We start from the raw sequence: 11,723 nt of genomic DNA on the forward strand, positions 1-11,723 counted from the left end.
GTCTGTTTGTTTTAAATTGCAAGGAGGACATTTTTTGCTTGCTGTACAATATTTTGGCTTTTGAAAATCCACCAATGCAGCCTTGATAGCTTTTAATTCAATTCCTAGTACAGAAGTATGACTGCTCTGAATTCATTGTATGGTAAACAGCTTTACTATGAGATGAACCATCAGTAAAAAATTAGTTAATGCTCCACATTAACATTAGTTAATGTGCCTCGTACAACTAAGTTCCCCTGAATATTTACTTATTTCAATTTGCCAATTTAAACCAGTGAAATAAGGCTTATTTTCTAACTTTATTTGTCCTTGGGTGTGGACAGTAAATGACATTAGATATCCCCCCAAGCACATCAATTTCACCTTCCTCAATTCTAAGCTCCAAGGGCCCTTTCTTTTTTTTTTTTAATAAAACTTTATTGTTCAGATTATTACAGTTGTTCCCCCCCTTTCCCCCCCCATAGCTCCCTTCCACCCAGTTCCCACCCCACCATCAACGGAGCCGTCTGGGCAGCTCGCGCGGTTCCGCAGGCTTCCCAGGGGCCGTCGCAGCCTTGCAGGGGGCGCCGTATCCCATGTTGGGGGTGAAGGTGTGAGACAGAAGCTCCTCTCACTGTCTCTCCTGCTGCTCCCTTGCGTATCGTCGATGCTGGAAGTTTCTGAGAGCAGTCTGCAGGTGTTGGCCGTCATACTTTAACTGGTCAACTCGAAGTTTGGCATTCTGTCTTTCGTTGGGAGGTTCCTTGCTGGACAAAATCTCCAGATACATAAATATCTGGTATGCTTGCTTGGATTTCGTTTTCTACTAAGTGCACAGACTGCTTGTCTGCCATCTCCCGGCATCCCATGTGAGACTGGATCTGGTGGACCTGCTTGTGCCTTTGCTGGGTCCGGCTCTGGGTTCCTCCAAACCTGATTCTGCTTTTTGAGTGTGTCCCTTATGGATGCGAGGAGTTGAAATCTGCAGTTTGTTGGGTTAGGCTGCGAAAGCGCAGGTGGTTCCTTTTGTGCCACTGGCACAGCTTGGGTGGGGATGTAAATTGAGTAGGGCGGGGTCTCAGGGAACCACCAGGGCGGAGCAAACAGCAATGAATGGTGTCTCCTCGGCTCCTCTCCTATCCACAACTCCTCGTCCCCGAGTGCCTGTGAGCAGCTCCGTGAGAAAGCCACCCTCGTCTCCGACCCGCTGCATGGCCGTCCCGCCTCTCCCCATAGGGGTCTGGGACCTCAGAATCCCGCCCCAAACAAGCTCAGTGGATTCGAGAACTTGTATCCCCTTCCGATTGAAAAAAACCGCGCATCCAATTGCAGCCCGCCTGGCGCGTGACTCCGCACCTCTGTTCTTGGCGCCTCTGCACCTTCTACTCATTCTCAATGTGCTTCTTCCTTTCCTTTCAGTTGTAGAACTTCCACTGGGCCAGCTTTCCCATGGTTCTGGATGACAGCTGTTTGCCTTATAGTTGGTAGTTTCAGTGTTGTTGTGGGAGGCAGCACGCCCAGGTCTGTACCTTATCCCGCCATCTTGGTTCTCCTCCAAGGGCCCTTTCTTTACCTCGATAACTTGTTTCCAGAGTCCATTTATTTTGCAAATTATTTCTACCTCAATGATTTTCCAAATAAATGTTCTGTTATAGTCTGAGGCTTGGCTCTGAACGTTTTCTTAGCCAGGCTTAAGTACCAAAGTTGCCAAACCCAGGGCAGTCTGACCCCACGGGACTAACACCTGGTGCCCTTCTCACTGCCCCCAACACCTTCTCTTCCTTCAGCACATTTCTATTCTTTAGAACTTATTTGTCAAATACAAAATGTCGAATGAAGAAAACATTTTTGAAGATTAAAATGACCTTTTCTCGGGCATTGTTACTTAAGATTGTAAAGAACTTCAGGGATACTTTCTCGCCTGGAGAGTGCCATTACCTTGTTGACAATGTTTCATAAATCAGAACTCTTTGGTTTTAAAGGTTAAATTAACAGCTACATTTTTGAGAGATGACCAGGGTCTACATAAATTACTTTAAGGAAAAGATGAATTATTTATACATTTATGATTAATTGATTCTTTAATAATTTTTATCTAGGAAAGGCTTATAAGCCATTTGAGTCTTTGTATTTGAACAAAGATTCATTTGTAGGTTTTCCAGTATCATGTCATTTCTTTTTTCTCCAGTATTACCGAGATATAATTGACACATAACATTGTATTTGTTTAAGGTGCACAAACGCAATGATTTGATATATGTATATATTGCAAAATGACTACCACAATGTTTAGTTAGCACCCGTCTCCTCAGATAGTTACAGATATATATTTTTTTTCTTGTGCGGTGACCTTTCAAGATCTCTCCTAGCCAATTTCCAATAGCACAGCATCGTTAGCTACAGTCAGCATGCTGCGTATTACATCTCCGTTACATGCTGGTAGCTACCAATCTGCTCTCGGTTTCTATGAGTTTGTGTGTGTGTTTTTATTCGATGATAAGTGCAATCATACAGTATTTGTCTTACGCTGACATTTCACTTAAAGCTTTTTTTTTTGAGTACTCTATTATTTCACAATAAAAATTGATGAGCAATATTATTAAACACGCGGTTTCCCTTCACAAGAGCACTGATTCTCCCCGAGACCACATGACGATTTGTAATGCTGGTACTGGAGAAACATGCTGAATTGGCTGCTCTCAAGATCCTGACTTCACTGAACCAGCTTCCATTTCTGCCTGGGCTGCAAACTTCTCTGGCTGAGAACTGCAAGGGAAAACAATTTCATCTCAACAGAGGAGAAACCTTAACTTTAGGAACATAAACCAATGCAGGAAAAAAAAAATGGCTTTCTGAAAAGAATATACTTTTGACAAGAAATCTATAAAAATCTGAACTCATGACCTCAAATTTAATAAAGCATACTGACTTCAAGATACATCACAGTCACTCACTTCTAGTCTAGATACAAACCTCTAAACCAGCCGTGGGCAAACTATGGCCTGCGGTCCGGATCCGGCCCGTTTGAAATGAATAAAATTAAAAAAAAAAAAAAAAGACCGTACCCTTTTATGTAATGATGTTTACTTTGAATTTATATTAGTTCACACAAACACTCCATCCATGCTTTTGTTCCGGCCCTCCGTCCAGTTTAAGAACCGACCGTGGCCCTCAAGTCAAAAAGTTTGCCCACCCCTGCTCTAAGCTCTTCAACTGAGACCCTTATATAGCAAATGCTTTAGAGCAGTGGTTCTCAACCTTCCTAATGCCGCGACCCTTTAATACAGTTCCTCATGTTGTGGTGACCCCCCAACCATAAAATTATTTTCGTTGCTACTTCATAACTGTAATTTTGCTACTGTAAACAATATGAATTATATATGTGTTTTCCGATGGTCTTTGGCAACCCCTGTGAAAGGGTCGTTTGACCCCCAAAGGGGCCTCGTCACACAGGTTGAGAACCGCTGCTTTAGAGGCTTGAAAGAGTATCAGAAAGATCTTCCAAATTTGTTGTCCTCCTCTGTGGAATACAAAGCACATATTTTAAAACCTGGAATATTAGAGGACTCGTTTAGTATCTTTCTGTTCCTTTGGCTGGAGGCGAGATCAGATTCTACTGGTCTGACGACAGCACGCCCAGCCTCAGGATGAAATCTCTGAAAAGGAGCGTCATCCTTCTCAGGGCCAATGAAGTGCTGATAACCCGTGAGGCACTCACGGCCTGCACACTCGGCCTGAATTAATCCACTTCATCCTCACACCGCCGTCACGTGGATGGGTATTGTTATCACTCTCATTATGCACACAGAGGAACAGCAAAGAGGAAGTAATGGAAGAAGCACAGTGGAGCAGGGGCGGCCTGTTACATAAAAAGAAAACAGGAGTGAGCCAGCTGCATAAGCCATGCTGTGGGAAACTATGTGAGGACACAGCACGCGAGGAACGGTGGGCAAAAGCCAGGGCATGGTGACCAGCAGAGAACCTTGACTACCTCTGAAGTTACTGGGATACTTAGTAACAAAGTTGACTGAACTCAGAAGGACCTGGGTTTATATCCCAGTTTTATCCTTAGTTCAGTTATATAACTTTGAACAAGGCCCTAATTCTCAATTTCTTCATATGCAAGTCAGAGAATAAAATTACTACTGCTTTTTAATTTTAATTGTATTTTTCAATTACCGTTTACATTCAATATTATTTTGTATTAGTTTCAGGTGTATAGTATAGTGGTTAGGCAATTCCATACTAAGTGTTCCCCCTTATATTTCCAGTACCCATCTGGCACCTTACATAATTATTACAATATTACTGGCTATATTCCCTATGCTATACTTTATATTCCAGTGATTATTTTGTAACTACTGATCGATACTTCTCAATCCCTTCATCCCTTTCACCAGTGCCCCCCATCCCTTCCCCTCTGGCAACCACTAGAGCAGTGATGGCAAACCTTTAGAGCTCAGCGTGTCAGCATTTTGAAAAACCCTAACTTAACTCTGGTGCCGTGTCACATATAGAAATTTTTTGATATTTGCAACCATAGTAAAACAAAGATTTATATTTTTGATATTTATTTTATATATTTAAATGCCATTTAACAAAGAAAAATCAACCGAAAAAATGAGTTCGTGTGTCACCTCTGACATGCGTGTCATAGGTTCGCCATCACTGCACTAGACTGTGTTCTGTTTCTGCGAGTCTGTTTCAATGTTGTTTGTTTGTTTTGTTCTTCATATTCCATATATAAGTGAAATCATATGGTATTTGTCTTTCTCTGTTTGAATTATTTCACTGGGCATAATACCCTCTAGGGGGTCAATGGTTCTCAACCTTGGCTGCACATTAGAATCACCTGGGAATCTTTTTAAAATCCTGATTTCTGGGCCTCATCCTCCGGAAAGTCTGTTTCCTTGTTACTAATGTTGTGGCCCCAGCCCATCACAAAGAAACAGAATTTCCAGAGGATGAGGCCCAGAAATCAGGATTTTAAAAAGATTCCCAGGTGATTCTAATGTGCAGCCAAGGTTGAGAACTACTGCTCTAGGTCCATCCATGTTGTCACAATGGTACGATTTCATTTTTTGTGTGTCTTCTTTATGACTGAGTAATAGGTCATTGCATATATGTACCCCTGATTTTTTAAAAATTCTCTCCTGAGGATATGTTATTTTATTTAGAGAGAGAGAGAGAGAGAGAGAGAGAGAGAGAGAGAGAGAGAAACATCAATGTGAGAGAAACATCAATCGGTTGCCTTTGTGCCCTGAACAGGGTTTGAACCCACAGCCTAGGTATGTGCCCTGATCAGGAGTCAGACCTGCAACCTTCTGGTGCACAGGTTGATGTTCCAACCAACTGAGCCATTGGCCAGGGCTGTACCATATCCTCGCCAGCACTTGTTTGTTGATTCATTGATGATAGCCATTCTGACAGGTGTGAGAGGCTCAGGTAAAAGCCAGGCACCAGGGGAACGCAGAGGGGCCCCTCAAAGGCCTCTGGGCTCCGAAGGCTCCTAGTCGTGCTCGAGGGTGAGCCTTTAGAAGAGATACTGGCCCGGCCCAGCCTTGGGCCGGAGGCTGGAAGAAGGGGCGTCCCTGGGTCTATTCCGTCCAAACACAGTTGAAGGAACACCACCCAGGACCACACAGGGCACTGCCGAAGCTGCCTTTTTTTAATGGGAGCACTGGAATTAGAAAGCCAACGAACTCGGAGGTACCTGGACGACTTGCCACAGGAGATTATTCAGTAATTTTTCCCAAATTGTACTTCAGCCCTATTTACCACAAAGTCGGCCAAACATGACGAATCTGGATAAGCTCACATACTTTTTACCGAGGACGACACCAAATTCTGTGAAAATGGGACCTGAAACCAAATGAACTGCTTCGAAATGAGTTGTATATGATGTTAGTTTGATCGAGCAATTGAATCGATGCCCCCTCCCCTGGGAACTGACCTTGAGGCCACTTCACAATGGACAGCCCACTTGCTTAGACCACATTCCGCTCGCTAGACCATTAGCTCTCCCCTCCGGACTTTCCCAGAATCCGGACCTGCACAGAGAATTCTCCGCCTAGAAAAAGCCCACCTAGAGTCCTTTAAAATCCCTGACTCCCCGTCTTTGGGGGCTGGCGCCATTTTGGGGCTCAGCCCATCTAGTATCAAGATGACCTAATAAATTCATAATTCTTCACCCCTTTTGGCCTCGTGTGTTCCTCCTTCGGCAACCTTAACATGGGACAGGACAGCGCTTTCACATACCGGGAGTTTTAACTGTCTTACATAATTAGACAATGCAGCTAGTTAAATGCCCAACACATCCATCAAAACCCACTAAACCTATTATTTTGTTACAGTGAAATCGATATAATGGACTAATTCAGGCAAGGGAGTGTCCATTGAAGCTGAAAGTCCATTATATAATAAAGTAGGTTTTCTGAATGCGTATGTTAAAAAATTGACAAACTAGTTTACCTTTTTTTAACTTATGTAGACACATTTGTGTAATTAAAATTAAGTATGCATGGAAAGTTTAATTGCACAGAAAAGTTTTCTAAACGTATGACTGTAATTTTAAATTTATACTGAATAGGTCTAGTAAATGTGTGCATTCACCCACTGCTGTGAGTAAACAAATGCGCAGGTCTGGGGCGTGGCTTAGTGCAGGTCACATGGGCAGGCAGGGGTTAAAACTGCTGCAGAAAGGCACCCCCAGGTGACAACACAACCAATTGCCCTCGTGACTCGGTGGGATCACATGCCAATCATTTACTGAACATTATTTACACGCGGTGACTCTTGGTTTTAAATATGTTGTCTATAGTTGTAGATATGTAGTATTTACTGATTCCAGCTAAAATTCTAGTGTTTTTCCCAACATGTGCCTATTCCCTAAAATCTGTTAAAAAATAACCTGTTAATTTAGTTTAAAACAAATCTTGGTAAAATGTGTTTTAAAATGAACATGGTGTTAATTTTCACATGTGACATACAGACTGGAAGTTTTGTCTGTTAAACCCGAAGTCCGTTAAATCGAGGTCTGCAAAATCGAGGGTTTACTGTACTTTGAAACTGTAGTCGATTACCAAGCCTGAGGAAGCCATTGATGATATATTGTCCGGATACTGCAGATGGCCACACATGACTACAAATATAATTTTCTTTGGAAATAGTGGAGTAATTCTCTGGAAACAGAGCTGTGCAAATTTTGTATTTTGGAGAAGAATGTAGTTGCTAAAAATTGCAAGCTTCACCCTGGCCAGTGTTGCTCAGTGGGTTGGGCATTATCCTGGGCACCAAGGAGTTACAGGGTTCAATTCCCAGTCAGGGCAGGTATCTGGGTTTCCGGCTCAATCAATCCAGGAAGCAGGGGATCATGTATCACTTTCAGATTGATATTTCTCTCTCTGTGTCCTTTTCCCTTCCTCTCTCTTTAAAAATCAATAACATTTTTTAAAACTGCAAGCTCCTTGAAGGCAAGAGTCAGCTTTATGCGCCTAATTTTCCCCAGTGCAAGACACACTGTGTGGAACAAATTAAAACCTGAGTGAAGGCATCACCCAGACCCCCTTACAGGCCGATTTGTAGGGAATAGTTATGCTCTAATTTGATGTCCCGCAAACATCTGTTTCAAAGTGGCCGTTCAAATGCAGAGTGGCCAGGAATTGTGCTTTAATTTGGATAGTAAGCTCTCTATAAATTAGAGATAATTGACTTTGCCACTTTAAATTCCGTTGAGGCTTTCTTGGACTCCTTCTGTTCTTGACGTGAAGCTGTGTAAATTAAGACCATTTCAAATGCAAATGCCCTTCTTTTCTATTCACAGGGCTGCCGGCCCAAACTGTCCTCTTTCAGGGAACACTATCCTATGCTCACTGTCCATAAAGCTTAACAGAAACAGAAATGCTGGTTTTGGTTTGCTTCCCAGATCCACGTGTGTGTGTGTGCAGCACATGCTACCTTCAGCTCTGTGCCTGGGTTAGAAGAAATATTTTTTAGACACGAGTGGTTTCCTGTTAAATAGGAGATGATTGCCAACTCGAGTTTCTCGATGACAGTTCCGCCAACGTGAAAGAGGGCAGCCCTCTTTTCATTTTCTATTTATCTAAAGCCCTTCCCCAAATTTACGTTCCCCGTCGAGCCCATCTCCTCCTCGGGATGTCCCACTCGCATGACCCCAGATTCAGCACAGGGTAGCTTTCTCCTCCCTCAGACTCGCAGCTGAGGGAGAATCAACATATTGTTGGAGTCGGTTATGCTGCACTCAGTTGTCTTAACCTGGCTATTTCTCTAAAGGGACATTTCTCTGGAATTCTAGAATGTTTCACTTCTTGACTTCGCAGTCAAGTATCAGTAACTGTTTTCAGCAGCCTGCAGGCCCGAGGCTGTGCACAGGGTCAGAACTGGATGACTTGAGTGAAGAGACTGCTCTGGCAAAATGGAATCTGATTTTGATCAGCATCTGGAAGGCAGACAGTGTGGTTTTAATCTGAAATAGGGAACGCAGTGACATTGCCAGAGAACTTTGTCCATTGTTAGTTCTTTTATTTGGGCTAGCGTGGTACCCAGATTGCGGTCGCAACTTTCTGCCAGAAAACCCTGAGGACTACACTTTGTACTTAGCAACCTGGTTTGGGAGTTTGGCAAATTGATCCATAAATTAACAAAATTGGAAGTATCCAAATGGGTCCTCTGGAAGTTATCTGCCTTTAAGTAGCACGCGTTAAATGCTCTGTGGGTCTTTCCATTTTAATGATATATCTTCAGATACTCACTCACAAGTGGTTTCAGTATATATCCCTTGAATATATCACAGGTTACATAAGAATTTGATGAGTCTGTCATTCCTCAGCATATTCCTTTAATAAGTTCAAAGGATTCTTAGGTTACCTGTGTGATATCAATTACACATTTTTCCAAATTGTCTATGTGAATTCTAACATAATTATGAATCTGACATATGCACATTATCTATAATAATAAAAGCATAATATGCTAATTAGACCAGACAGCTGAATGACCTTCCAGATGTCATTCTGGACATCCCTCCAGATGCAGCCGCAGTGGCAGGGGCTGAAGCAGAGGCAGTTTGGGGCAATCAGACAGGCAGATGAACAGTTAGGGGCAAGCAGGCAGGCAGGTGAGTGTTTAGGGGCAATCAGGCAGGCAGGCGGAGTGTTTAGGGGCAATCAGGCAGGCAGGTGAGTGTTTAGGGGCAATCAGGCAGGCAGAGTGGTTAAGGGTGATCAGGCAACCAGGCAGAGGGGTTATGGGTGATCAGGCAGGCAGGCAGAAGGGTTAGGGCCAATGAGACAGGCTGGGTGATCACAGGCAGGCAGAAGGGTTAGGGCCAATGAGACAGGCAGGCAGAGTGGTTAGGGATGATCAGGTAGGCAGGCAGGTGAGCAGTTAGGAGCCAGCAGTCCTGTATTGCAAGAGGGATGTCCAACTGCTGGTTTAGGTCTTGATCCCACAGGGATTCCTGAGGGATTATGTCTAAACCGGCAGTCAGACATCCCCTGGGGGATCCTGGATTGTGAGAGGATGCAAGCTGGGCTGAGGGACCTCCCCCATGCACGAATTTCATGCACCAGGCCTCTAGTCTATATATATAAAAGCCCAGTGACCGGAACAGCAGACCAGAATGACCAGAACAATCTGTGGCTATGACACACACTGTGGCAGCCAACTAGCCTGATCTGGTCCCCTATAGGCCCCAACACCCCAATTGGGAACCTCCCATAATCCCCCGCCCCCACCGGCCTGGCCCAATAGGCTCCCATTGGGGTGGGCCAGCTGGCTTCCACCAGTGCACAAATTCATGTACCAGGCCTCCAATATAGTACATAAAAGACTTCCTCAGGAGTTTTCATGGTAAATTCCAGAAGTATATCTGTAACTTAATCCTTAATTCATGACACCGGACTTGGATCCTTGCTGAAATTTGAACACACTTTGACCAAGGCTTATTAGTGACCAAGGCTTATTAAGATGAAAGTTAACTCCATTCATTATGAACAAACCAACAAAAACTCATTAGAATTTATTTGGACAGGTCTTAGTTGCCTTGAATTCAGGCATAAATATATCCTTGTGTCTTACAGATGCATTTGCCATAATTTCCTTCCACCAATATAAATCTATCTCCTTCCATTCAAAAATGTTTCCTTTATTTTTAATAAGTCAAATTTTTAAAATGAAAATTTCTGTAAACACCTAATCAGGAGATATCTCATACTTTGGATGTAAAAATGTCTCAGCAATAAGGAAATAGACTGCCTTCTGGTCATCTATCTTTCTATTAATATGCCTACAGGTTTGGCTTGGTACTTGGGTACAGGATGACTCTACTGGTGTTATCACAGACGTTCATCTCTATTACACACGTCTCTCTTTTCATCCCCTGGACTGTAGACGTTAGTGCATGGTGAGTGTATATCTACATTCTCAGGAATTACTTTGCATTTGGAAATGCTCTTATTTTGTAAGATAATACACATAAATAAAGATTTGCTTCAACAATAATTCTGTTTCTGTGTCTGTTCTGAATTATCATTCTTATTCTATCTTCACATTCATTTATCCCCGAGGTTTTTGTGGCGCAGTATTTGCTGATGTATTGGCAATGATCCGGCTTATTGACTCTTGCTCTTCCTCTAACATGGAGTGCTTTCCCACTCCATGCCTCCCCATGGCTCCCCATGCCACTGCCTTTGCCTGCCACCGTGTCACCCATGTGTGTCCATGGCTCCCTCTCTTGCCTTATTCAGCATTCGGCTCAAATGTCATCTCCTCAGAGATGTCTGCCCAAATCACCATCTCCCCCTTACTCTGCTTCAGTTGGCTTGCTGGCACCTGTCTCCAGGGGATGCTATGGTACACATTATCCCTGTATTGATTGGCTGATTGCCTATCTCCTCTACTGCATTGCAAGATTCATCGAGGAAGGTACTTTGTTTTCTTCTCTATTTTATCCCATGATTTAGATGAGTGTGTGGCATGAAAAATGTACTAATTATTGTTTGTGATTAAATGGACTTACCCAGGACACTGAACTTCTTTATATCTGTTTATTTCTCTGTTGAAGGACATTATTGTACTTCATGGTCTTTAGTCAAGAATATATTTGTTTGCAATGATATCACAGATGCACAGGTTATGTGAGGATTTATTCATTAATATTTACATGTACGCACCAAAATTTACAGGAACTGTGTGCCTTTCACCTTAATAATAATAAATGAAACTATAGGATTCCTTTATAACACTGACCTATAACTCCTGGACTGATAAACCATGAGTACTACCAGCTGGCTAAGTAGTGGTAACCATGTAAACTATTAATCATGTGGCACTTCACTCAAAAAATCTTTAAGAAATATACAAAGTAAGAGGTATCACAATACCAAATATCAAATTATACTACAAAGCCATTGTAATCAAAACAGCCTGATGCTGGCACAAGAACAGGCATATAGATCAATGGAATGGAACAGAGAACCCAGAAATCAACCCAAGCCATTACACTCAATTAATATTTGACAAAGCAGTCAAGAGCATACAATGGAGTAAAGACCGTCTCTTCAATAAGTAGTGTTGGGAAAATTGGACAGGTACATGCGAAAAATGAAGCTAGACCACCAACTTACATCATACACAAGAATAAATTCAAAATGGATAAAACTTAAATGTAAATCATGGAGCCATAAACATCTTAGAAGAAACCACAGACAGCAAAATCTCAGACA

The 11,723-nt window shown here is 42.7% G+C and overlaps 1 long non-coding RNA gene across 1 annotated transcript; it reads left to right on the top strand.

The window, feature by feature from the left end:
• The first annotated feature begins 578 nt into the window (after nucleotides 1-578).
• Nucleotides 579-5,543, top strand: LOC107182941. Its single transcript, XR_001513697.1, has 3 exons — nucleotides 579-590; nucleotides 4,791-4,793; nucleotides 5,455-5,543. It is a non-coding gene; the product is annotated as an uncharacterized LOC107182941 (long non-coding RNA).
• The last annotated feature ends 6,180 nt before the right edge of the window (nucleotides 5,544-11,723 follow it).

This window comes from Myotis davidii, unplaced genomic scaffold (genome assembly GCF_000327345.1).
Source record: "Myotis davidii unplaced genomic scaffold, ASM32734v1 scaffold438, whole genome shotgun sequence".
Taxonomy (NCBI): Eukaryota; Metazoa; Chordata; class Mammalia; order Chiroptera; family Vespertilionidae; genus Myotis; species Myotis davidii.